General features: G+C 43.6%; 1 protein-coding gene across 15 annotated transcripts in view; it reads left to right on the plus strand.

Annotated features, from left to right (window-relative positions):
* Window positions 1-1,498: 1,498 nt before the first annotated feature.
* The window catches only part of tanc2a (tetratricopeptide repeat, ankyrin repeat and coiled-coil containing 2a), a 1,067,833-nt gene continuing 1,041,833 nt past the window's right edge, over window positions 1,499-27,498 (plus strand). For 11 of the 15 annotated variants that reach the window (XM_038778857.1, XM_038778858.1, XM_038778862.1 and 8 more), the window contains exon 1: window positions 1,520-1,918. The gene's annotated coding sequence lies outside the window, so the exon portion shown is untranslated. Of the gene's footprint in view, window positions 1,919-27,498 lie in introns of all 15 variants that reach the window. The other 4 variants (XM_038778853.1, XM_038778860.1, XM_038778855.1 and 1 more) reach the window with 2 other exon arrangements.

The following is a 27,498-nucleotide window of genomic DNA, read 5'->3' on the forward strand; positions in this document are numbered from 1 at the left end:
TGTACTAAATGATCTATTTGAGCTGCACACAGAAAATACTTTTCACTGTACCTCGGTACATGTGACAATAAACAAATTGAATCCAATCCAAGGCAGGAGAATGGGATGAGAAACATATCAGACGTGATTGAATGGTGGAGCAGACCCGATGGACCGATGGCCTAATTCTGCTCTTATGTCTTATGGTCTTATGATGTTTATCCTAAATTGCTCCTTAGTGTTTAAAGATGAGCAGATTAGGTGGGGAAGCGGGCATAGGTAGGATGCTTTTTGGAAGGTCGTTGCAAACTTGATTGGCCTAATGGCCTCCTTCAGCACTGTAGGGATTCTATGGAGTGAGCTTTTTTTGCTCCACCTGCCCCTCTCTTCAACAGTATCAAATCCATCATATTTCTGGTTCTCTACATCTCTGAAGAATAATCAAGTGGACTTGAAACGTTAACCCTGTTTCTCTCTGCTGTCAGACCTGAGTTTTTCCAGAATTTTCTGTTTATATTAATGATCAAATCAGTATGCTTTAATATTGGATGGCATGGTGGCACAGTGATTATCATCACTGCCTCACAGTGCTGGAGACATAGGTTCAATTCTTAGCATTGGGTATCTGTTAGGAGTTTGTACATTCTCCTTGTGTCTGAGTGGGTTTCCTCTGTCAACACCAACTACCAATTGATGTTGGTTGCAGACCTGTTCCCTACTGCAGCTTCTCACAGAATTATTCAAGACAGCAGAAGGTCTTATATCACTGCTCTCATCTAATGGGGCACCATAGTAGTATGGTGGTTAGTGCTGTGGCTTCACAGCACCATGGTCTCAGGTTCAATTCCCTGCTGGTCATTGTCTGTGTGGAGTCTGCATGTTCTGTATGTGTGGGTTTGCTCTAGTTTCCTCCCATAGTCCAAAGATGTGCAGTTAGGTGCATTGGCTATTGTAAATTGCCCTTTGTGTCTGTAAAACGTTTCAGAGAGGTTAGGGGGGGAAATAGGATAGAATTGAGGGCTTACATGGGTCGGTGGAGACTTGATGGGCTGAATGGCCTCCTGCAATGTATGTTCTAATAGAAGTTTGGAAGGGCATCAAGTGTAATTACCTTGTAAGGTTTTTTTGGCATTGGGTCGAACTGCCACACTGTGTTTTGTTAAATTCTAAATGGTCTTCCGTTGAACAACAAACACTCTTCGTCCCCAATACCCATGTTGGCCAAGTTCTACATGAAGAGATTCCTGGTGTTACAGACAGGAGGCGCTGTGACCACCTCACCTGATCCAAATGCCATGACCGCCCCGCCCACAGGGTCGCCCATTGGTCCTCGGTCTTCATGAATATGCAGATTAAGGCAGCCCCGTCGCGGCGATTGGGCGGCGCCTCCCCATCAGTCAGTGGGGATCCGCGCTCCAATTGGTCGGGCGCCCGGAGTGGGCGGCGCAACGGCGCCGGTTGAGGCCCCGCCCAGCACCCTCGCGCTGACTCGGCCCCGCCCCTTCGCGCTAGCTCAGCCCCGCCCCCTTCGCCGCTGGCTCGGCCGCCCTGAGGTGTGAGGCCGCCACTTGGATGGTGAGTGTCCTGCTCGGGCGGGGAAACGGGTCACGTTGGGCTCGAGCGCAGTCGTTGGGGCGGGGGGGGAGTAAAGGTTAATTTTTTATTAATTTAATTTCCCAACAAAAAAAAAATGTTGGCGAAAGAAAAGCATCTGTGACACCAAATAGTTGTTGTTGATGTGCAGATTTGATCTTGTGGAGAGACAGCGGTAACGATTTGAAAGGGAGAAGGAGCTTTGGGGGGGGTTTGGATTGCAGACCGTGCTGGGAATGACAGGGTCCGGAGCGGGGAATGGCGGCCTCCTACTCAGCCGCCACTGAAGGAAGCTCTCTCTCCGGGCGACACTCGGGGACCGGGAGACTGCGGCCGCCCGCCTCAGGTAAGGGGTGAGGAACGGGGTGGGGGTCAGGCGGCAGCATGAGGCACGGACTCCTGGCAGTCAGAGACGACCCTGCCTGGCAACAGCCCTCGTCGCCTTTTATCATTCTCTCCACTCTCCTGTGTTTTAACATGAACAAGCGATGTGTTTGAATGGGATATAAATAGAACAAAGTCACTGCTTCCATCCCTTTGGAGGAGAGACAGACACACACACACACACAAAATGCACCCGTGGCATTGACAACCCACTTCTGCACCTACTATCAACACGTCTACAGAGAAAACTTCAACAAGATCACCATTTGTTATCAATATTGCAGAGGTTTTTTTGGGGGGTTTGGGTGGGCTAGGGTTGTGCCATCTATCACCAGAGCAACGCGAGGAATGGTTGGCTCATGTGTCTCCTTGCTTTCCAGCAAAACAAAAGGATAATATACGTGTGCTACTGTTATCAGGTGCAATCGTTGCCATAGAGGATGCTATGATGTGGAGATGTGGGATGCTGAAATAGGGTGTGTGCGGACTTTGCTTGCAGGGTTGAATGTTGCAGGGGGACTGATTTATCACTTGTGTTCAGGAAATTGGAATTTCATGGAGAAATCAGCTGTGCAAGGAGTTATTTTAAAAAATCTTGGTTACATCGGTGTGTTGATTCCATACAAGTCAAATGTGCTTTTGATAGGGAGGTTCGCTTGGCTGGATAGCAGAGAATTAATCTGGGAAAGGGAAATTATTTTGAGGTCTGTCCGTGGGTAATTGAAATGAGCTTGTCAGTTGATGTAGTTTTAAAATGATATTCCCCATCCTGTGCTTTGGGGAAAAATAACCTGATGAAAATATAAATAATTCACATCTATCATGATGAATCATTCATTTCCATGGAATTCTAAAATATAAATGATGTGCAAAAAAGACTTGTGTTTGTAATTAAATATTGAAAGCTGTTGACGCGCTACCTGCTGTCTTTCCAGTCTTTGGTTAAAATAACTCTGTGTGCCATGTGCATAATTTATATTGCACATGCAGTGTAGATATATATAAATATGGTAGCTACATATGAAAGTAGGAGTGTTTGATTATCGCTGATCTCTTTGGTTTGGACTCCAGGAAATTGAGGTTAGCCACTGGCAATAAAAACATTTGTTTAATATCTATGTTATACATGAAAGAGGAGCCAGGGCAAGTGATTTATTCCCATGATTGGACTAATATAAAGTTGACAGTTTAATGCTGGGGTATATCTTAACTCAGTGTTCCGAACAAGACCCTCTTTGCAAAAAGTGGGATGACATAAATAAAAATGCTTTGGTCTTTCTTCTGTCCTGCAGTGCAGATATGAGCTTCTAATTTAAACAAAAACGTTGTACAAACTTGTATGCTTTCACATATCCTGATGGCGTACAGAGTACATGCCCTTATCCAGGCTACACAATATTTGCAGATACACACATTGAGATCTTTAAACATTGGTACAATTCTTATACTTGGCAGGTCTGACTTTCTATCAAGAGTCGTAGGCTGCAGGGCAGGGAGAGTAAAGATATACTGTATTAAAAGTTATTTTAAGGAGTCAAGTCCTATATTTTAACATCAACTTGATATTGGCAGTATAATCAAAATATTTAGACATTTACATTTTAATTTTTTTCCTCACCGCTTGAAATGCTCGATTTCCTAGCTCTTGGAATTAATCTTTGTTTTTAATAGGATTGGGTGTTTGTAACCTGTTTAATTTGCTGTGAACTTTAGTAATAAAATTGGGTCTTCACTTAGGAAAGAAATAGCAATGGCTGTGCCAATTTATAAAAGGTAGCAAAGCAATCCTTGGAACTAGCCTGGAGTACTGGGAAACCATAGCAGGCAAAACAAAGGGAAACCTAAGAAAGAATATATAAACTAGAAAATAAATATAGGCTCATAGGAGTGTCAGTGAGACCAATGTTTTTTAATTTATAGTACCCAATTCTTTTTTTAAGGGGCAATTTAGGGCGGTCAATTCACCTACCCTGCACATCTTTTTTTGGGTTGGGGTGAGACCAGGAGACATAGGGAGAGTGTGCCAAGTCCACACAGACAGTAGCGCAGGGCCGGGGTTGAACTCGGTTCCTTGGCGCGTGAGGCAGCAGTGCTAACCACTCCGTCAGTGCCGCCCTCAGTGAAAGCAATGTTAATGCTTGATAGATCTTCTGGATTTCTTTGCCGCTGTCTCTTTGTGGGAAGGAAAATGTTATATGTTTATATTTTTAAAACATTTAGTACAGTGACACAAGATCATAAAACAAGAAATTGGGGGCAGCAGGATTCAACTGAAGTGGTTTGAAAATTGGCTGAATTGGAAAAAGCATAAAAATTGTAGCTTTCTGTGAAGTTGCATGAAAATGCAAGGAGGTGACAAAGTATTTCTTGAAGTTTGTATTTCAATGTTTTTGTATGTATAAGAAAATGACTTGGAAATGGGTATGGAAACAGTTTGTATTATGTTGGCTGATTGAAACCTGGAGGGAAGGCTTTCAAATATCATAGACCGAACGGATCAAATAATGTGGATTTGAATAGATTAGGATGTTTGTCTGGTAAGCAGCAAATCTTGTTTAATGTGCATAAGTGCAGATTGCTGAAAATAAGCTTTGGAAATGAAGCTTTAAACTATTGTTGTACAGGACAGAATGTAACGATCCGGAAGGTTGATAGCATGCTGAAACTTTCCATAGAATCCTTAGTGTGGAAGGAGGCCACTCGGCCCATCAAGTCTGTACCACCCCTCAAAGAGCACCTACCTGAATCCATTCCCCTGCCCTTTACTCCTAACCCCACCTAACCTAAGCATCTTTGAACACGAAGAAGTAATTTAACATGTTCAATCCATCTAACCCAAGTCTGGAATGGAACCTGGATCCCTGGCACTGAGACAACAGAGCTAGCCAGTGAGCCGCCCCATCGGTGTGTTGTCTTTTAGTTAATCATGGGATGTGGACATTGGCATTTGTTACCCTTCGAAGCTGGTGGTGAACTGCCTTCTTGAACTGCAGATGTCCATGTGGTGAAGGTATACCAAAGTGCTGTTAATAGGGTATTTGTGGTGACACAGTGGTTGGCACTGTTGCCTCTCAATGCCAGGGACCCGGTTCAATTACATCCTTGGATGGGTGTGTGGAGTTTGCACATTCTCCCGTGTCTTTGTGGGTTTCCTCCGAGTGCTACGATTTCCTCCCACAGCGGGAATGGGCCTAGGTAGGGTGCTCTTTCAGAGTGTCAGTGCAGATTTGATGCATAAACCCGTTTGCACTGTAGAGATTCTATATTATCTTGTAGATGATACACACTACTGTCACTGCATTGGTGGTGGTGGGAGTGAATATTTACAGTGGTGGATGCAGTCCCCATCAAGTGGGATGCTTTCTCCTGGTTGGTGTCAATCTTCGGGAGTATTGTTGGAGCTCTTTGTTTTAACATGAGCTAAATGCTGTGGCTACAATAGAGAAGCTCAGCAACATTTAATTTAGCTCAAGGAAGGAGAAGTCCCAAAGAATTGATGGAGATGGTGTAATGCTCATTATACATATCCAACCCCTTCTTGAGCACAGTCTACAGTTTAGTAGCAGTGCCAAACATTGGGGAGGGTGCAGCCAAAGGCCACTAATATAATATTCTGAATAAGGCAGTTAAACTGTGAGAAGAGACTAAAGAAATGGACAATGTTTACCGTGAATTTCGGATATCTTATTGGAAAAATGTTTGCTCATCGGGGTCAATCAGCATGGATTTCTAAAGGGGAAGTTATATATGACTGACTTTTTCAAATTCCTCTGAAGGAATAAGTCAGCAAGAGCACTAGGTGGAGATTTTCTGAATTTGGTAAGGTAGCACATATAATGAAAAACAAAGATCATGGCAGATGGGAATTAGGGGGTAGGTGGTCACAAGCATTGCTTGAAAAAAAGAGACATGCTGTTGAAGCATTTTGTTGCGACGTTGCCATGGTGACCAACTAGAGTTAACTTTGCAAACAAACCTTTGTTCACTCGGTATAAATCGTTGCTCCCTTTGAAATTTGGCATTGTATCTGTCCTGATGAGTGCAAGATGAAAAGCTTTGATAGCATGTCTATTTGCTTCAGCAATTCGGTAGCACAAGTGGATTCAGCAATTGCTTCAGCATCGGGCAGCACAGTAGCATTGCCGTTAGTACAATTGCTTCACAGATTCCAAGAGCCAGTGCAGACCCGATGGGCCGAATGGCCTCCTTCGGCACTGTAAATTCTATGATCAGTCACAATTTGGGCAGCACGGTAGCACAAGTGGATAGTACTGTGGCTTCACAGCGCCAGGGTCCCAGGTTCGATTTCCTGCTGGGTCACTGTCTGTGCGGAGTCTGCACGTTCTCACTGTGTCTCCGTGGGTTTCCTCCGGGTTCCTCCCACAGTCCAAAGACATGCAAGTTAGGTGATTGGCCATGATAAATTGCCCTTAGTGACCAAAAAGGTTAGGAGTGGCTATTGGGTTACGGGGATAGGGTGGAAGTGGGTCGGTGCAGACTCTATGGGCCGAATGGCCTCCTTCTGCACTGTATGTTCTAATACAACTTTTTGTATTGAGATTTGAGGCTGCTTGTTTTGGGGGATTCGGTGATTGCTGGTCACATGAGTTTTTTGTTTGATCATTTGGACATCGCTGACAAGGTCTGTATTTATTTTCGATCCCTTGTTACTCTTGAAAAGGTGGTAATAGGTCACCATGAGCTGTTACAGTCCATGTGGTGAAGTTAGTTCTACAATGCTTTTTGATAGGGAACTCACGGCAAACATAGTGTCAATAAATGTCTATGTCAAGGTAATGTCTTAATTTTCAGGTGATGTTGTTGCTATATAACTGTCTAGGTGGTGAATGTTGATGTTTTGCTAGATGTTGCTGCTGAAGTTTTGTTGACTTGCTGAAGTTTTGTTGACTTGCTGAAGTGTCCTGTAAATAGTACATGTTCCAGCCACTAGGTCAGTGGTGGAGTGAGTGGAAGCTAAACTATGGATTTGGGTGCCAATCAAGTAATTGCTTTGTCTGGATGTTAAGTTACTTGCACCTTGCTGCTGCATCTATCTTGAGAGTAATTACATCACAATTTTGACCTGTGACTTGTAGGTACTTGTGACATGTTGGGGAGTAAGGGGGTGAGCCAATTATCACAGAATACCCAGCCTCTATTCTGTTTTAATGGCCATGGTATTTATAGAATCATAGAATGTTCCCAGCACCGAAAGAAGCAATTTGGTCCATGCTAACTCTTTGCAAGAGAACTCAGTGACTGCAGCTCATTCTCCATCGTCCTGCAAATTCCACAAATTAATTTGCCTCCATTGCATCTTAGGCAATCAATTCCAGATTTTAACCACTCGCTGCCTTTAAAAACATAAAGCTTTTTCTCATGTCTCTGTTGGTACATTTGCCATTACCCGTAATTATATCAGTGTCCTCCCGATTCTCAAACCTCCTGCCGATAGGAAAAGCTTCTTGCTATATCCTCTATCTGGACCCTACATAATTTTGAATACCTCTATCAAATCTCTCCTCACCCTTGTGTGACTATGGTCAATGGCTACCCTCAATGTTGGTTAGCAATGCGTCGAATGTCAATGGACATTTGTGTGGTGCAAATGTTACTTGTCCTTAACCAACCCAAACCTCGATTGGGCACAGCTTGCTCCACTGTTTGAAGAAATATAAATTGGAACTGAATGCTGTTTATCATCCCTACTTTTGGTCTCCTGCAGTTTCACAACCTCCAATATCTGCATGTGGCTAATTCTGACTTCTTGAGTTCCCCGATTTTAATCACTCCACCATTGGTGGCTATGACTTCAGTTGTCTTGGTCCGAAGCTCTGCGATATTCTCCCTACACTTCTGCCTCTTTTTAGACATTCCTTAAAAGCTACCTGTTTGACAAAACTTTTGGTCATCTGCCCCAATAACTTCTTAGGTGGCTCAGTGCCACACCTTTTTATTAAGCTCCTGTGAAGTGCCATTGGAATGTTTTAAGTTAAAGGTGCTATTAAATATAAGTTGTCATTGCTCCATTTTGGTCAGTACTCGGGCTACAGCTATTTTATATGCATTTAATCCTCGACTTTATGGTGTTCTAGTCATGATAAATAGCACTTGGGGGCAGCACGGTGGTGCAGTGGGTTGGCCCTGCAGCCTCACAGCGCTGAGGTCCCAGGTTCGATCTCGGCTCTGGGCCACTGTCCGTGTGGAGTTTGCACATTCTCCCCGTGTTTGCGTGGGTTTCGCCCCCACATGCCAAAGATGTGCAGGCTAGGTGGATTGGCCACGTTAAATTGCCCCTTAATTGCAAAAAAATTAATTAGGTACTCTAAATTTAAAAAAAATAAGAAAAAAGAAATGATAAATAGAACGTGCAACATTTGTAAGTTGACACCCTGTTTTGTATTTACAATGTCGGTTTCAACTTTCCGATGACATTCTGCACTGCCCATCTGACTCCAGACGCTCAGTTGATGTCCCAAGACATTTATACTTGGTAATTCTTTGTGTTTCCAAACTTCTTTCAGTTTATGTTTATTTATTTTTAAAAATTAAATTTAGAGTACCCAATTTTTTTCCCAATTAAGGGGCAATTTAGTGTGGTCAGTCCACCTACCCTGCACACCTTTGGGTTGTGGGGGGTGAGACCCACGCAGACACGGGGAGAATTCAAACTGCACATGGACAGTGATCTGGGGCCGTGATGGAACCTAGGTCCTCAGCGCCGTGAGGCAGCAGTGCTAACCCCTGTAGTTTATGTTTTATAATACTTTTTTATAATTGATTGAGTGCAAAATTCAGGGTTACTTTGGTGAAAATAGGCTTTCAACCCTTGGTTCAGGAGCAAATCCAGGATTTATAGCATTGTACTTATGGGAAAATTGTCACTGACTTAAACGTTTTGACTTGAGATATGATTTTCAGGAACCAATTAATTGTGTTGTAAGTCAGAAGACTGCTAGTAAACTCAAATGACCTCAATTTAGGAATTGAGACAGAATCAAAGTTGGCTGGTGACACCAAATTGTGATGAGAGTATTAAATAGTGGAGGATGATATAGGTGGATTTAGTAGGATAGATGAAGGGGTGTTGCAAGATATTTTGGAGGTAGTAATGGAGAAGGAAATGTACCGCAAAAGGTAAAAATTTTAATACATCTGCCAAAGACCAGAGATAACATGGTGTGCCAATGCATGATTCATTAAATATGGAACAGTAAGTAGTTACATTTGTAAAGATGGCAAATTAATTCTTAGTAAGAAGTCTTACAACGCCAGGTTAAAGTCCGACAGATTTGTTTCAAATCACTAGCTTTCAGAGCACTGCTCCTTCCTCAGGTAAATTAATTCTTGGTTTTGTATCTGGAGGCATAGAGTACAAATTGAGGAAATAATACTGAACATGTACAAATCCATAAGCTGGTGATTGAAATATTGTGCATAATCTTAGTTATAAAAGTAATGGGATGTAAAAAGGAAAGAAAAGTAATGAGAAAGGCGTACCAGGATATTATAAGAGATGAAGGATTTCAGTTGGGGAGAAAGACTAAAAAGCAAAAGATCCTTTTCTTTCATCAGTGAGAATACAAACGGCTACAAATGTAAGAGTTGTAGCATAATGGTTGTTAATGGACCAGCAATCCAGAGAAGTCTTCAAATCCCATTGTGTGCTGTTGAGTTCAAATTCAGTTTAATAAAAAGCAGGAAGGGGGGGGGGGGGGGGGGGGGGGAAGGAGATGGTTTGAGTAATGGTGACCACGAAATCACTGCTTTTTGTAAAACCTATCTGGATCATTAGTGTCCTTTTTGGGAAGGGGATCTGCTGACCTTACCTGGTCTGTTTTACACGTGACTCCAGACCCACAGCAATGTGACCCTTAATTGCCCTCTGAAATTGTCTAGCAAACTATACAGTTGTATTCAAGAAGGCGGCTCACCAGTACCTTCTTGAGGGTAAGTGGGATGGAAAATAAATACTGGCCTGGCCAGCGAGGTGCACTCATCGCATCAATATCAAGTGGTCGGTAGTCATTAGTTCTTTGCATGAATAAAAAAATTGCAAAGAAAAAGATGTAAATATCAAATTGTCAAAAATAGTTAAAGTAGATTTGATTATTAATTTATTTATTCTTTCATGGGATGTGGGTGTCGCTGGCTAGGTCAGTATTTTTATTGCCCATTCCTAATTGCCTTGCTTGAGAAGGCGGCAGTGAGCCTTGAGCTGCTGCAGTCAATGTACAGCCATGATGCTGTTAGGGAAGGAGTCCAAAGATGTGCAGGTTAGGTGGATTGGTTATGCTAAATTTACTCTAGTTGGAATTATGGGGATAGGGTGGGGAATTGGATTGGGCCTGGGTTGTGTGCTCCTTCAGAGGGTCGGTGTGGACTAGATTGGGCTAAATGGTCTCCTGCACTGTAGTGATTCTGAGTTCTAGAAAGCTGACTCAGTGACAAGTGAAGGGATGGTGATATAGTTCCAAATCAGGATGATGAGTGGCTTGGAGGGAACTTCCAGGTGGTGGTATTCCCATGCATTTGCTGACCTTGTTCTTCTGGAAGGTAGTAGTCGTGAGTTTGGAAGGTGCTGTCGAAGAAACCTTTGTGAATTGCTTGCAAAAGGGAATTACTTGCTCAGAAAATAGAAATTTAAAGGTGGGTGGGAACAGAAGAACATAAGAACTAGGAGCAGGAGTAGGCCATCTGGCCCCTTGAGCCTGCTCTGCCATTCAATGAGGTCATGGCTGATCTTTTATGGACTCAGCTCCAATTTCTGGCCCGAACACCATAACCCTTAATCCCTTTATTCTTCAAAAAGCTATCTATCTTTATCTTAAAAACATTTAATGAAGGCGCCTCAACTGCTTTCCTGGACAAGGAATTCCATAGATTCACAACCCTTTGGGTGATGAAGTTCCTCCTAAGCGCAATACTAAATCTACTTCCCCTTTTTTGAGGCTATGCCCCCTACTTCTGCTTTCACCTGCCAGTGGAAACAACCTGCCCGCATCTATCCTATCTATTCCCTTCATAATTTTATATGTTTCTATAAGATCCCCCCCCCCCCCCCCCCCCCCCCCCCCCCACATCCACAGGGGCTGATTTAGCTCACTGGGCTAAATCGCTGGCTTTTAAAGCAGACCAAGCAGGCCAGCAGCACGGTTCGATTCCCATATCAGCCTCCCCGGACAGGCGCCGGAATGTGGCGACTAGGGGCTTTTCACAGTAACTTCATTGAAGCCTACTCGTGACAATAAGCGATTTTCATTTCATTTCATTTCCTTTCACATCCTTCTAAATTCCAACAAGTACAGTCCCAGTCTACTCAACCTCTCCTCGTAATCCAGCCCCTTCAGCTCTGGGATTAAACTAGTCACCCTTCAGCGCCAGTTCATCGTTTCTCAGGTAAGGAGACCAAAACTGAACCCAATACTCCAGGTGTGGCCTCACTAACACCGTATACAATTGCAGCATAACCTCACTAATCTTAAACTCCATCCCTCTCGCAATGAAAGACAAAACTCCATTTGCCTTCTTAATCCCTGTTGCACCTGTAAACCAACTTTTTGCGACTCATGCACTAGCACATCCAGGTCTCTCTGCACAGCTGCATGTTTTAATATTTTATCATTTAAATAATAATCCCGTTTGCTGTTATTCCTACCAAAATGGATAACCTCACATTTGTCAAAATTGTATTCCATCTGCTAGACCCTAGCCCGTTCACTTAACCTATCCAAATCCCTCTGCAGACTTCCGGTATCCTCTGCACTTTTTGCTTTACCACTCATCTTAGTGTCGTTTGCAAACTTGGACACATTGCACTTGGTCCCCAACTCCAAATTATCTATGTAAATTGTGAACAATTGTGGGCGCAACACTGATCCCTGAGGGACACCACTAGCTACTGATTGCCAACCAGAGAAACACCCATTAATCCCCACTCTTTGCCTTCTATTAATTAATCAATCCTCTATCCATGCTACTACTTTACCCTTAATGCCATGCATCTTTATCTTATGCAGCAACCTTTTGTGTGGCACCTTGTCAAAAGCTTTCTGGAAATCCAGATATACCACATCCATTGGCTCCCTGTTATCTACCGCACTGGTAATGTCCTCAAACAATTTCACTAAATTAGTTAGGCACGACCTGCCCTTTATGAACCCATGCTGCGTCTGCCTAATTGGACAATTTCCATCCAGATGGCTCGCTATTTAGAACATAGAACATAGAACAGTACAGCACAGAACAGGCCCTTCGGCCCTCGATGTTGTGCCGAACAATGATCACCCTACTTTAAACCCACGTAACCCGTATACCCGTAACCCAACAATCCCCCCATTAACCATACACTACGGGCAATTTAGCATGGCCAATCCACCTAACCCGCACATCTTTGGACTGTGGGAGGAAACCGGAGCACCCGGAGGAAACCCACGCACACACAGGGAGGACGTGCAGACTCCGCACAGACAGTGACCCAGCCGGGAATCGAACCTGGGACCCTGGAGCTGTGAAGCATTGATGCTAACCACCATGCTACCGTGATGATTGATTCCAGCATCTTCCCTACTAGCGAAGTTAAGCCAACTGACCTAGAATTACCCGCTTTCTGCCTCCCTCCTTTTATAAACAGTGGTGTCACGTTTGCTAATTTCCAATCCACTGGGACCACCCCAGAGTCCAGTGAATTTTGGTAAATTATCACGAGTGCATTTGCAATTTCCCTAGCCATATCTTTTAGCACTCTGGGATATATTCCATCAGGGCCAGGAGACTTGTCTACCGTTAGCCCATTAGCTTGCCCATCACTACCTCCTTAGTGATAACAATCATCTCAAGGTCCTCACCTGTCATAGCCTCATTTCCATCAGTCACTGGCATGTTATTTGTGTCTTCCACTGTGAAGACTGACCCAAAAAACCTGTTCAGTTCCTCAGCCATTTCCTCATCTCCCATTATTAAATCTCCCTTCTCATCCTCTAAAGGACCAATATTTACCTTAGCCATTCTTTTTTTGTTTTATATATTTGTAGAAACCGTTATTATCTGTTTTTATATTCTGAGCAAGTTTACTCTCATGATCTATCTTACTCTTTATAGCTTTTTTAGTAGCTTTCTAAAGTGGGAAAGTGGGATTAAGTTTGGTGGATCATGGAAACAAATATTGGCATGGATTTGGACGGTTGGTTCATTCTAACATGCAATAACTCAAGATTTGAAGAGGCATAGGTAAAATTGGCATTAATGATTGGTGTAATTACAGGCTGTATATAATCACAATCTACAAGACAAATGGGTATTGATTTCAAAGAAAAAAGGTGATCAGAGAGTTTAAACTTCATTATTTATGCTGTCTGGTTTGTGCCATTCTGGGGCTGGACTGCAAACATGCCATTGCAGGTCTAGAGTGCTCTTGCGGGGAGATGGCTACCTAACATTGATTTAATTGTTTTTTTTATTGGACTCTGGGAATAATTAACCTTTCCAATACCAGCCTTTCTAGTGCAGATGGTCTGGGTGGTAATACCCTTTCAAACTTTCCTGTTTTTGGAAAAATATGTCCATGATTGAGCAACCCACATTTAAGACGGAGCCATGTCAATCTTCAATGTCTGAGCATTCAGAAGGCAAGATTTTTAAATCTGTTTTTGCCACGGAAATTCATTTTTTAAAGTTTTGCTACCAATGCCAAAATCATAGAATTTACAGTGCAGGAGGAGGCCATTCGGCACAGGCCCTTGGAAAGAGCACCCTACTTAAGCCCACCCTATCCCCGTAACCCAGTAACCCTACCTAACCTTTTGGACACAAAGGGGCAATTTAGCATGGCTAATCCACCTAATCTGCACATCTTTGTACTGTGGGAGGAAACCCACGCAACACTGGGAGAGCATGCAAACTCCACACAAATATTAAAGCATGCCGCTGTGCAGAGAGACTTGGGTGTGCTAGTGCATGAGTCCCAGAAGGTTGGTTTACAGGTGCAACAGGTGATTAAGAAGGCAAATGGAATTTTGTCCTTCATTGCTAGAGGGATGGAGTTTAAGACTAGGGAGGTTATGTTGCAATTGTATAAGGTGTTAGTGAGGCCACACCTGGAGTATTGTGTTCAGTTTTGGTCTCCTTACTTGAGAAAGGACGTACTGGCACTGGAGGGTGTGCAGAGGAGATTCACTAGGTTAATCCCAGAGCTGAAGGGGTTGGATTATGAGGAGAGGTTGAGTAGACTGGGACTGTACTCGTTGGAATTTAGAAGGATGAGGTGGGATCTTATAGAAACCTTTAAAATTATGAAGGGAATAGATAGGATAGATGCGGGTAGGTTGTTTCCACTGGCGGGTGAAAGCAGAGCTAGGGGACATAGCCTCAAAATAAGGGGAAGTGGATTTAGGACTGAGTTTAGGAGGAACTTCTTCACCCAAAGGGTTGTGAATCTATGGAATTCCTTGCCCAGTGAAGCAGTTGCGGCTCCTTCATTAAATGTTTTTAAGGTAAAGATAGATAGTTTTTTGAAGAATAAAGGGATTAAGGGTTATGGTGTTCGGGCCGGAAAGTGGAGCTGAGTCCACAAAAGATCAGCCATGATCTCATTGAATGGCGGAGCAGGCTCGAGGGGCCAGATGGCCTACACCTGCTCCTAGTTCTTATGTTCTTATGACCCAAGCTGGGAATCGAACCCAGGGTCCTGGTGCTATGAAGCAACAGTGGTAACCACTGTGCTACCGTGACATTCTGCTTCACAATTATTTCATTGTGCATCTATAGTTCAGCACAGTCATTGATATCCTCTCTTCTCTCTGGATGCTCTCCCTGCCCAGAAGCTCTCCTTCCCCCTCTCCACCCTCTCCCTGCCCCTCACCTCCCTCCTCCTCTCCTTCCCCTTCTACTCACTCCCTTCCCCCCCCCCCCTCCCCTTCCCCTTCCCCATGTATGAAACACTGGGCAAGTAGCACTTCGAGGATGATGAATATAAATTCAACAGTTTGTCATTAGATCAATTCTTGAAAGAGAATGATTTTTAGGGGTATGGGGAAAGAGCTGTGAAATGGAACTAGCTGGATTTTTCTTTGATAGAGGCAATGCAGACTAGCAAGGTGGAATTGCCTTATTTTGCTGCTTCGCTAGTTTGTTGACATGAGTAGTCTGGTTTGCACTGACAAAATGCTTGTTTGTTTCCAGCATCTGGTGATAATTAACCCCTCCAATTTCATCAGTATTTATCCATGCGCCCTGGATAAGTAAATTCATTGACCAATCTTCCAGTATTTCATGTAAAAATATTATGATTGACCTGTTGACATTTATGATGGAACCATGTCAATTTTCAATGGGCTTTTGTTGGCTTCAAATCAACCTTTTGAGCTGTTTTCAGCCTCTAAAAATGTATTTAAAAAGTTTTGCTCCCAGTTGCCACATGGGCAGTGGTATTTACAGATAGGATGATAGATATAGATCTAATTATAGCCTTCAAAGATAATTGGATAAATGCTTGCAAAGGAGTAGCTAGTGATACAAGTAAAGGGCAGTGAAATAAAACAAACTGGATTATTCCTCAAAGGAACCAGCTTATACACGATGGGCTGAATGGCCGCCTGTGTTGTTCTGATCTCTATATTGGACGTATTACCAAGGAAGGTATTGCAGTAAGTTATACACATTTGCAAGGCGAAAAGTGATTGGTGTGTGAGACAGATTGTGCATGACATTTTTGAATAATGATCTATTTGATCTCTAGATGACAAATTTATGGAAACTCAAGTAGGAGGGAGAAAAATCTGATGCTAAAATTTAATTTGGCAATTAATTTAAAACCAATGCACTCAAGACTAATGTGGTAATGAAGTCACCCGCTGACATAAGACCAAACGTTCCATTGGGACAGTGAAGGCGAGGGTGAGATGCAACATCCTCCTGCCACTGCTTTCCTGTCATCCATTTTTTCGTTGGAGGATATACATTTTTCTTCAGGGCTTTATCCTTTTCAGATTTTTTAATATGGTAACAAACCTTGGATAGATTGTACATATTGGAGCCACGAGTAGAAGGATAAATAGTTGTGTACTGGTGCAATGTAGGGGAAGGATTATACAAAGATATGGTAACAGTGGAGATAGCCATGCAGAAATGAGTTCTTCAGGTGAGAAACAATGGATCTTCATTCAATTGCTCTGCTACCATTTGACCTAGAAAGCAACAGTAAGGGCAGCACGGTGGCACAGTGGTTAACATTGCTGCCTACGGCGCTGAGGACCCCGGTTCGAATCCCGGCCCTGGGTCACTGTCTGTGTGGAGTTTGCACATTCTCCCCGTGCCTGCGTGGGTTTCACCCCCACAACCCAAAAGATGTGCAGGTTAGGTGGATTGGCCACGCTAAATTGCCCCTTAATTGGAAAAAATAATTGGGTACGCTAAATTTATAAAAAAACAAAAAAAAAAAAAGCAACAGTAAAATTGAATAGGTAGAGAAATTGAACTGTACTATCCAACACTGGATAAATATATGAAATCCATATCTGGAGGTGGGGAAGGAACTTGTTTCCTGAGGACATAAATCTTTTACAGCGTTCAGGTTCTATCCTCAAGTGAAATAAATCCAAGGACCTTGCTACCTAATTCTGTGTTGATGTAAAAAGAATGCAATTGCCTCTTTTATTTGTACATTTCTTAAGAACTGTGAAGCTTTTGTACTCCGCATTAGTCTGTTTATTTGTTGAAAATATAAGGGTAGGAATGATAATTGTGCTCGCAATGCAATGCCCCAACCCAACATGTCAGAATAGGGTGTAGAATTTGGTCTCGAGTGCTCTTTCTGATCTGTGCTTGTATGTAGTGAGAATGATAATTTCTGCCATATTTTGCTTGCTTTAAATGTTTCTTAAGTTATAATGTCTAAATCTTGTCATTACATAGAAATATACATTTTAAGACATGATTAAGGTACCACTTTCTGCCTCAGAAACAGTTCTTTAATTCACAATTCCACATAGTAAAAGTGACATGCTCAGATTAATTATTATCTACCTTCAAATAAAGTGTAATCCTTAGATCACCAGTAGTCTCTTTCCAAAGTGAACATAATTGCTTAGTCCTTCACACCCATAATGTTGGGGTGTTTATTTATGGCATTGCAAATGGCGTACTATAACTTAGATTTATGTAATACATTTAAATAGAAAGGTGGTTTGTAGAGGATTGAGGAAGAACCCACTGTTTCCTGAACTAACTGGGCATACAGTAAATATTTCTAATAATATTTAAGGGGGAATTAAAGTACACACGTAGCACTTTTCATATTGTAAAATTGTTGAAATGTGGCAATGATATTGCAGCTGCTGGAAGGTTTTCTTCTTGGAATATTGTAACAATGATGCAAACTTTTGTTGGCTTATTGTGAGAAAACTGCAAATGAAGATAATTTCTGTTAATTCTAGAATGTAGAGCAGATTAATACTGTTTTCAGGGGAGAGTATTAGAGTTAATAGTTTTAGCAGGAGGCCATTTGGTCCATATATCCATGCCCAGCTCCCAAAAATAACACAGCTAGTCCCATCTCCCTACCTTTTCCTTGTAGCCCTGGAATTTATTTATATTCCAATAATTATTCAATTCCCTTTCGAATGCCACTACCGCACTCTCAGGCAGTGCATTCCAGATCCTAGCCCCATGCACGTTAGAACATAGAACATAGAACAGTACAGCACAGAACAGGCCCTTCGGCCCTCAATGTTGTGCCGAGCCATGATCACCCTACTCAAACCCACGTATCCACCCTATACCCGTAACCCAACAACCCCCCCTTAACCTTACTTTTTGTAGGACACTACGGGCAATTTAGCATGGCCAATCCACCTAACCCGCACATCTTTGGACTGTGGGAGGAAACCGGAGCACCCGGAGGAAACCCACGCACACAGGGGGAGGATGTGCAGACTCCACACAGACAGTGACCCAGCCGGGAATCGAACCTGGGACCCTGGAGCTGTGAAGCATTTTTGCGTAACCACCATGCTACCCTGCTTTACGTTGCGTAAAATAAATCATTTACTTTGCTTCCTTTGGTTCTTTTGCCATTCACTTTAAATTGATGTTCTCTTTTCTTGTTCCTTCTGTCAATGGGAATAGTTTCTCCCTTTCTACTCTGTCTGGACTCCTCATGAATTTAAACATCTACATCAAATATCCTCTAAATCTTCTCTTCTCTAGGGAAAACAGCCCAGATTCTCCAACCTGTCAACATTACTGAAGTCACTCATTGCTTCTCGTTAATTATTTCTGCACCCTCAAATGCCTTCATGTCCTTTCTAATATGCAGCGCCCAGAATTGATCACTGTACTCTAGCTGAGACCAAACCAGTGTTTCCCCCCCGCAGGATCACCACAACTTGCTTTCGTACTCTCTCTAGTAAGATCAGAATCCTGTATACCATGGTGACCACTTCCTTAACCTTCCCTCAATCTTCATTGATTTGTGCACATATACACCTCAGATCCTCTCTCTTGCACCCTCTTTAGATTTGTACCCTTTATCTCATATTACCTCTCTCTTCTATCAAAATATGTCACTTCACATTTCTCTGCATTAGATTTCATCTGCACTTGTGTCTGGACTTTCCAACCATTTGTACTCTTTAAGTCTATTACTATCATAGAACATAGAACAGTACAGCACAGAGCAGGCCTTCGGCCTCGATGTTGTGCCAAGCATTGTCCAAAACCATTATCAAGCTGTCCCACTCCCTGTCATTCTGGTGTGCTCCATGTGCCTATCCAATAACCACTTGAAAGTTCCTAAACTGTCCCACTCCACTATCACAGCAGACAGTCCATTCCACATCCTAACCACTCCCTCAACCTTTCCTCATAAGATCTATCCTGCAAACCTCACACCATGGTAAATCTCCTTTGCACCCTTTCCAATGCTTCCACATCCTTCCTGTAGTGAGGTGACCAGAACTGCACACAATACTCCAAATGTGATCTCACCAGGGTCATGTATAGTTGCAGCATAACCCTGCGGCTCTTAAACTCAAGCCCTCTGTTAATAAACGCTAACACACTATAAGCCTTCTTCAGGGCTCTATCCACTTGAGTGGCAACCTTGAGAGATCTGTGGACATGAACCCCAAGATCTCTCTGTGCACTAATCCCTGTGGTACACCGCTGGTAACTGGTCTTCAGTATGAAAATTTTCCATCCACCACCACCCTCTGTCTTCTATGTGATAGCCAGTTACTTATCCAATTGGCCAAATTTCCCTCTATCCCACACCTCCTTACTTTCTTCATGAGCCGACCATGGGGAACCTTATCGAATGCCTTACTAAAATCCATGTATACGACATCAACTACTCTACCTTCATCTACACACCTAGTAACCTCCTCAAAGAATTCAATCAAATTTGTGAGGCAAGACGTACCCTTCACGAATCCGTGTTGACTATCCCGGATTAAGCTGCATCTTTCCAAATGGTCATAAATCCTATCCTTCAGGACCTTTTCCATTAACTTACCGACCACTGAAGTAAGACTAACTGGCCTATAATTACCAGGGTCATTCCTATTCCCTTTCTTGAACAGAGGAACAACATTCGCCACTCTCCAGTCCTCTGGCACTTTCCCCTTGGACAATGAGGACCCAAAGATCAAAGCCAAAGGCTCTGCAATCTCATCCCTTACCTCCCAAAGAATCCTAGGATATATCCCATCTGGCCCAGGGGACTTGTCGACCCTCAGGTTTTTCAAAATTGCTAATACACCCTTCCTCAGAACATCTACCTTCTCCAGCCTACCTGCCTGTATCACACACATCCTCAAAAACATGGCGTCTCTCCTTGGTGAACACTGAAGAATAGTATTCATTTAACGCCTCTCCTATTTCTTCTGACTCCATGCACAAGTTTCTACTACTGTCCTTGACCGGTCCTACCCTCAGCCTGGTCATTCTTTCATTTCTAACATAAGAGTAAAAAGCCTTGGTGTTTTCCTTGATCCGACCCGCCAAGGACTTTGCATGCCCCCCCCCAGCTCTCCTAAACCCTTTTTTTAAATAGCTCATTCCTTGTAACCCTCAAGCGACCCAACTGAACCTTGTTTACTCATCCTTACATACGCTTCCTTTTCCCTCTTGACAAGACATTCAACCTCTTTTGTGAACCATGGTTCCCTCACACGGCCATTTCCTGCCTGCCTGACAGGGACATACCTATCAAGGACACGCAGTATTTGTTCCTTGAACAAGCTCCACTTTTCAATTGTGCCTTTCCCTGACAGTTTCTGTTCCCATCTTATGCTCCCAAATTCTTGCCTAATTGCATCATAATTACCACTCCCCCAATTATAAACCTTGTCCTGCCGTATGGCCCTATCCCTCTCCATTGCAATAGTGAAAGACACCGAATTGTGGTGACTTATCTCCAAAGTGCTCTCCCACAAACAAATCTAACACTTGGCTCGGTTCATTACACACCAAATCCAATGTCGCCCCCCCCCTCTTGTCGGCCTATCCACATATTGTGTCAGGAAACCCTCCTGCGCACACTATACAAAAACTGCCCCATCCGAACTGTTCGACCCATAGAGGTTCCAATCAATATTTGGAAAGTTAAAGTCACCCATGACAACTACCCTGAGATCTCCACACCTATCCATAATCTGTTTTGCAATTTCTTCCTCCCCATCTCTATTACGATTTGGGGGCCTATAGAAAACTCCTAACAATGTGACCGCTCCTTTCCTATTTCTAACTTCGGCCCATATTACCTCAGTAGGCAGATCCCCTTCGAACTGCCTTTCTGGAGCCGTTAAACTATCCTTGATTAACAATGCTACTCCTCCACCTCTTTTACCACCTTCCCTACTCTTACTGAAACATCTATACCCCGGAACTTCCAACAACCATTCCTGTCCCTGTTCTCACCATGTCTCCGTAATGGACACAACATCGTAGTCCCAAGTACCAATCCACGCTCCCAAGTTCACCTACCTTATTCCGGATGGTCCTTGCATTGAAGTAGACACACTTCAACCCACCTTTCTGTCTGCTGGTACACTCCTGCGACCTTGGTACCCTCCTCAGTACCTCACTACTCTCAACACTGGCTTCTGGACTACAGCTCGTTTTCCCAGCCACCTGATAAATTAGTTTAAACCCCCTCCCCCGCCCCGCAGTTCACAGCCCTTCCAAGTTTTGTATCATCTGTAAATTTTGACATAGTACCCTGCATATCCAAGTTTAGGTCATGAATATATATCAAGAAAAACAGTGGTCCCTGTGCTGACCTCTGGGGATGCCCACTGTATGTCTGCCTCCAGTTTGTAAAACAACTGTTCACTTTGCTGTCACTCAACCAACTTTGTATCCTTGCTTACCACTGTCCCTTTTATTCATGGATTTAAACTTTGCTGATCAACCTATTACATGTTACTTTATCAAATGCATTTTGGAAGTTCATTTACATCGCATCAACTGCATTACCTCTCTATTATCTCATCAAAAAACTCAATCGAGTTTAAGAAACTACATTTTTCCCAGACACAATGTGACTATACCATTTTGGTTCTCAGGTAACTTCTTCACCTTAGTAAAAATGTGTTGCTTTAATTGACCAGTTCATGACAGCATTGTGGATTCTGCATGAGTAACCATAATGTACTGGGACTCTGGAGAATTGGGAAGGAATTTTCCAGACTTTTTCCTGAAATTGGCCATGGTAGTACTTGTCTCTTCTCGTGATTGGTATCTTCAGTGACTGAGAAGAGTGATGACCTAGATTGCAGTGTTTAATATATATTTGGAGCATGAATAAGCAAAATCAGATGCCAGTACATTTGATGTTTTGAACTTCACTCACCATCATAATAAGTGGACAGGCAACCATTCTCCCAGGCGTTTAGTGATTGATTTAAGAGCATTCCAGGGAGATTTCTCTGTTCAATTGTAATATAGAACATAGAATTTACAGTGCAGAAGGAGACCCTTCGACCCATCGAGTTTGCACCGGCTCTTGGAAAGAGCACCCCACTTAAGCCCACAACTCCGCCCCATACCCGTAACCCAGCAACACCACCCAACCCCTTTGGACACTAAGGGCAATTTAGCATGGCCAATCCACCTAACCTGCACGTCTTTGGACTGTGGGAGGAAACCGGAGCTTCCGGAGGAAACCCACGCAGACACGAGGAGAACGTGCAGACTCCGCACAGGCGGTGACCCAGGCCGGGAAGTGAACCTGGGACCCTGGAGCTGTGAAGCGACAATGCTAACCACTGTGTTACCATGCCACCCATCTTCCTGATGGGGAGTAGACTGGTTTGACTCCCTACAATGGCTAATGTTTATTTTTTGAGTCTGAAATTGTGCCATGAATGTAAAATGGAAGACTCAAAAACTGTTCATTGCATTTTTCTAGAATATATTTGCGGAGGGAACAAGAATATCTTGTTAATCTAACTGAAATAATGCATTAATTTAGCATAATCAAAAGTTTCCATTAAGTTTCCATTAAGTTCTTTAGAACGAATACCTCATATTTCAGAAATATTGCTAGTTACTCTATATATCATGCAGGTCTCTCTTACAGTCAGTCTGAATTTACTACTTTGAGGACCAGACCGTATTAAGCATAACATTGATTTAAAATAGTTGAGTATTGTATTCTCGATTAATACAGCTGACTATGCATCTTTGCAATGTAATACAATTTTCAAAAAAAGGGCATAGGACAAACCATTTGCACACTGAACATTTTGTATGTATGCAATTTTGAGTCTTCTGAGATCTCATCATCTGTCAGTGTTTCAGCTAAAATCTGCCACAAAAGGATTAAACTGGCTAGCTATTATACCTGTTGGCTGATTTAGCTCAGTTGGCTAGACAGATGATTTGTGATGCAGAGTAAGGCCAGCAGCATGGGTTCAATTCCTACTCTGGCTGAGGTTATTAATGAAGGCCTGCCTTCTCAACCGTGACCCTCGCCTAAGGTGTAGTGATCCTCAGGTTAAATCACCACCAGTCAGCTCTTCCCCTCAGAAGGAAAATCAGCCTATGGGCACCTGGCTTTACCTTACCTAGTGTACCAGTGCCTGGGCCCAACAAAGTATGGCCTATGTCAGCAGTGAGGAATCTATCCTTATTTATAAACCATTGTTCCATATTTCATTGCATTTTAACAAACAGAGTCGGTTGTACTTTCTTTTCACGAGTTTTTTTCAAAACCATTCTGCGTTTATGTTCAGGTTGAAAAAGAAATAAGATGAGCAGCCATAGCTGAGACAATACTTAATGGGATTGGAACATGGCACGACAAATATTTTGAAATGAGGGGGCTATGTCTTATGTTTACTGATTGTTATTCTTTGGAAATAATTTGAGTGAAATTGGAACCACTGAGGGCAAATTGGTTTATCATTTTTTGCCGTGGAATGGGAGGATGTGGCTCACAACTGCAATTCCCAACACAATGTGTTGGGTCCATGGGGAGGTTGTACACTGGTTTAGTGCTCTTCCATATAGTGAGAGAGAAATTGCATTTTCTAGTGTTCATCTCAAAAAATGCTTTGGCAATCTATTAAGTTTTCAATCTGATCTTTGGTTTGCATGGAGGTACAACAGTGAAGAGTGGAAATAATTATGAAAACTGGAACAGCAATTTGATTATAATAAATGATAACGGACGTAGTTTCACAAAAAGAATACCCCGTGGGTCCAATGATGCAACCAATCTGCTCTGCAAGTTGTCACATGCACTTTTTTTAACCTGTCTTCCTGAACAATTTCTTTCCATCCCTATTGAAACAATCCATTGCTGACATGCACTTCTGTAAGTTTTAGTTGTGCTTTGTTACAATGCTGCATTGCAACTGAAATATTCTTATTGATTCTGGTTTTCTGATTGGGATCGGAAACCCTAATTCCGGCCCTGATCAGACAAGAAGATTCATACTTTCCTCCTCTGATTTGTCTGAGTGATCTTCTGATGGAGGGCAGTTCACAACATTTGAGTGCAGCAAATCTTGTAGGAAGCAGGGCAGAGAATTGGCACAGAAGCCACGTCGCCTTTTTATTGCTCTAGCTGCCGTATTCTTGTAAATAAGAGTTTAACTGTCTCCGGGGCTGCTTAGAATGGCTACAGTGAGAAGGTAAGTGGGTGAGGGGGTAGGGTGGTGGAAAGTATGGGTTGGGAGGTGTTGTCAGGTTGGGAGGCAGGGGAGAGAGTTTGGTTGGGGTGCTCGAATGGTGGGGCTAGTCAGGTTGGTTTGTTGGGGGGGGGGGGGTAGTTGGATGGTGGGGGTAGCTGTGTCAGGGGTTGAGGGACACTTGGGTGGTTGGGTTGCATCTTCGTGGGAGGGGGGTGTCAGGTTGGATCATTAAGTAAGAGGATGTCGTTGGGGAGAGGAGGGGAGGGGACTCAGTGCGTATTTGGAGGGTAAGTTACATATTTATCCAAGCATTAGACTAGGTATTTTTCTAACCATTTTTCCTGGATGACTATCAAGGTAACTGAGTTGAAACCCTCTAACTGAGACCTTTTCAGAGGATTGGTGGAGGGGGTTTGTGTATGTGGGTTCTAGCATCCTTATAATGACCCCGCGTTTTGTAAATCATTATAAAGGTAAGTATATCTTGATAATTTTTGACTTGCCATTACTGCAGTGAGCTTGTTTGTTGGAGCTAAGTGAATGAAGTTGGGAAGTATGGCTGACAGGTTTGGTTGCAAACTGTTTCCAGCACATGCATGGTGCTAATGCTTTGATTTCATTCCACTGAGTGCCAAGGATTCTCTTTGAAGATGTATCCTGATGCACTGCATCAAAGCCTTGATACCTCTGTCTGACAGCTGAGGATACTCTGTTTGAATGTGGACCCACACACCTGCCAATTAGTTTATTGGAACACTATTTAAAAAAATATTTTTATTCACGTTTTTAGCATTTTAACATTTAAAACACGCATTACAAAGTAAAATCAACACAAACCTCCTGCACCACTCCCCCAATACTTTAACCAAACACCCCACCTCGGGCCCCCCTCCCCCCCAGCAGTTGACCAGCTCCTTGAAATGTTGTACAAACAAACCCCATCTCTTGTGGGACCCCTCACTTGCGCGCCCCCCCCCCCAAGCAAATTTCATCTTTTCCAAATACAAAAACTCCATTAAATGCCTCAGCCAAACCGAGGCACAGGAAAAACTGACCTCCACGCCAGCAGGACCCACCTGCGAGTGATCAACGAGGTGAAGGCTGAAATATTTGACCTCGCTCCTGTCTGCAACTCCGGTACATAGAACTTAGAAAATACAAGTTCGGCACAACATTGTGGGCCAAAGGGCCTGTTCTGTAAGTCCGACACCCCAAATATGGCCTCAGGAGACTGGGCTATAAATCCACATGCAAGATCCCTGAAATGGTGCTGAAGAACGGCCTCCAAAATTTCTTCAACCGTGGGCAGGACCAGAACATAAGTATGTGATTGACTGGGCCCATCCCATACTGCTCACAAATATCCTGCAACCCCTCAAGCAACCGGCGCATCTTCCACTTTGTTAGGTGCACTCTATTTGCTATCTTTAGCTGAATCAACCCCAGCCTCGTGCAGAAGGTTGAGGCATTCGTCCTCCACAGCACCTAACACCACAGCCTCTCCAGCACCATCCACAGCTCTTCCTCCCACTTGGTTGTAACCCCCTCCAGAGCGGGTGGGTTAACCAGAGTGGGTTAGCCCTGTTGCCTCACGGCTCCGAATTCCCAGGTTTGAATCCCGGCTCTGGGTCACTGTCTGTGTGGAGTTTGCACATTCTCCCCGTGTTTGCGTGGGTTTCGCCCCACAACCCAAAGATGTGCAGAGTAGGTGGATTGGCCGCACTAAATTGCCCCTTAATTGGAAAAATGAATTGGGTATTCTAAATTTATATTTAAAAAAAAAAGAAAAACCTTTTTCGCGAAATCCTGTAGCTGCATGTACCTGAACGTTCCTGCGGGATCCCAAACTTCCCCTCCAGTTCCTCCAGACTTGCAAACTGCCTTTCTAAATCAAGTCCTTCATTTCCATCAGCCCTCTCTCCTCCCATTCCTGAAACCTAGTATCCATCCTCGCTGGCTCAAACCCATGGTTCTCTCAGATTGGCATCAACTTCGACCCCAACCAAAAGTGCTGCCGAAATTGTCTCCATCTTTTCAGCTTGTCCACCACAACTGGACTGCCTGAATACTTCCTGGGGCAAACTGGAGTGGCACCATTGCCAGTGCCTGCAATCCCTTCCCCTTACAAGAGCCTGCCTCCATCCTCACCCACAAAGCCTCCATCTCCCTGATCCAGCCTTGCGTTCGTCGCCCAATAATAGTATAACAGGTTTGGAAGGGCCGGGTCCCTCACCGACTGTCGCTCTCTCAGAAGTACCATCTTAATCCTTACCTGCCACGCAAACGATGAAATCAACCTTTCCACCCCTATAATAAAACTAGTTTGGCAAAAAGACCGGTAGGCACTGAAATAAAAATAAAAACCGTGGCACAATATTCATCTTAACCGCCTGAACCTGGCCTGCCAACGATAGGAGAAGGCTATCCCATCTCAATAAATCCGCCTTGACCCTCCCCACCAGACTTGTAAAATTCAACTTACGGAGCCGAGCCTAGTCCTGAGCCACCTGCAGTCCTAAAAACGTAGGCGGGTTGTTGCCACCCGAAATGGCAAGCCCCTCACCCTGACCCGTGCCCATGGATAAGACACTACAAAACATTCATTTTTTTCCCCCAAATTGAACCTGTCTGAAAAAGCCCTAACTCCCTGAAGAAGTTCCATTATATCTGCGGCTGGGGATGTATGGCAACAGATCGCCAGCATCACAGGGACACCCTATGTTCCTCCTCCTCTCTTTCTCCCGCCCCCCCCTCCCCCTCCCAACACCTTCCACCGCTATCCTCCTCCATTTACCTGAGCACCTCGGCGCTATGGCCAAGGGCTGTATTGTCAGCACAAACAGGTAGGGGGACATGGGGCACCCCTGTCTCATTCCCCTATGCAATAGAAAGTACCCTGAATTCACTTCATTTGTGCGTGTGTACACCTTCGATTCCTTGTACAGCAATTTGATCCATGCCACAAACCTAGGCCCAATCCCAAACCTCTCCAACATCGCGAGCAAATAGCTCCAATCCACACGAGTAAGCGTATTTAACGCCACCACCTTCTGCTGGAGAAAGCATGACATTCAACAGACGTTGCATGTTTGACGACAACTGCCTGCCCTTTATGAACCCTGTCTAATCCTCCCCAATCACCTTCAGGAGGCACTGCTCCAACCCAAGCACCAGCACCTGAGCCAGAATCTTGGCATCCACATGTTGAGTTTTAGAGTACCCAATTCATTTTTTCCAATTAAGGGACAATTAGCATGGCCAATCCACCTACCTGCATATCTTTGGGTTGTGGGGATGAGACTCATACAGACATGGGTGAATGTGCAAACTCCACATGGACAGTGACCCAGGGCTGGGATAAAACCTGGGAACTTGGTGCCGTGAGGCAGCAATGCTAACCACTGCG

The sequence above is a fragment of the Scyliorhinus canicula genome, chromosome 19 (assembly GCF_902713615.1).
Source record: "Scyliorhinus canicula chromosome 19, sScyCan1.1, whole genome shotgun sequence".
Classification (NCBI taxonomy): domain Eukaryota; kingdom Metazoa; phylum Chordata; class Chondrichthyes; order Carcharhiniformes; family Scyliorhinidae; genus Scyliorhinus; species Scyliorhinus canicula.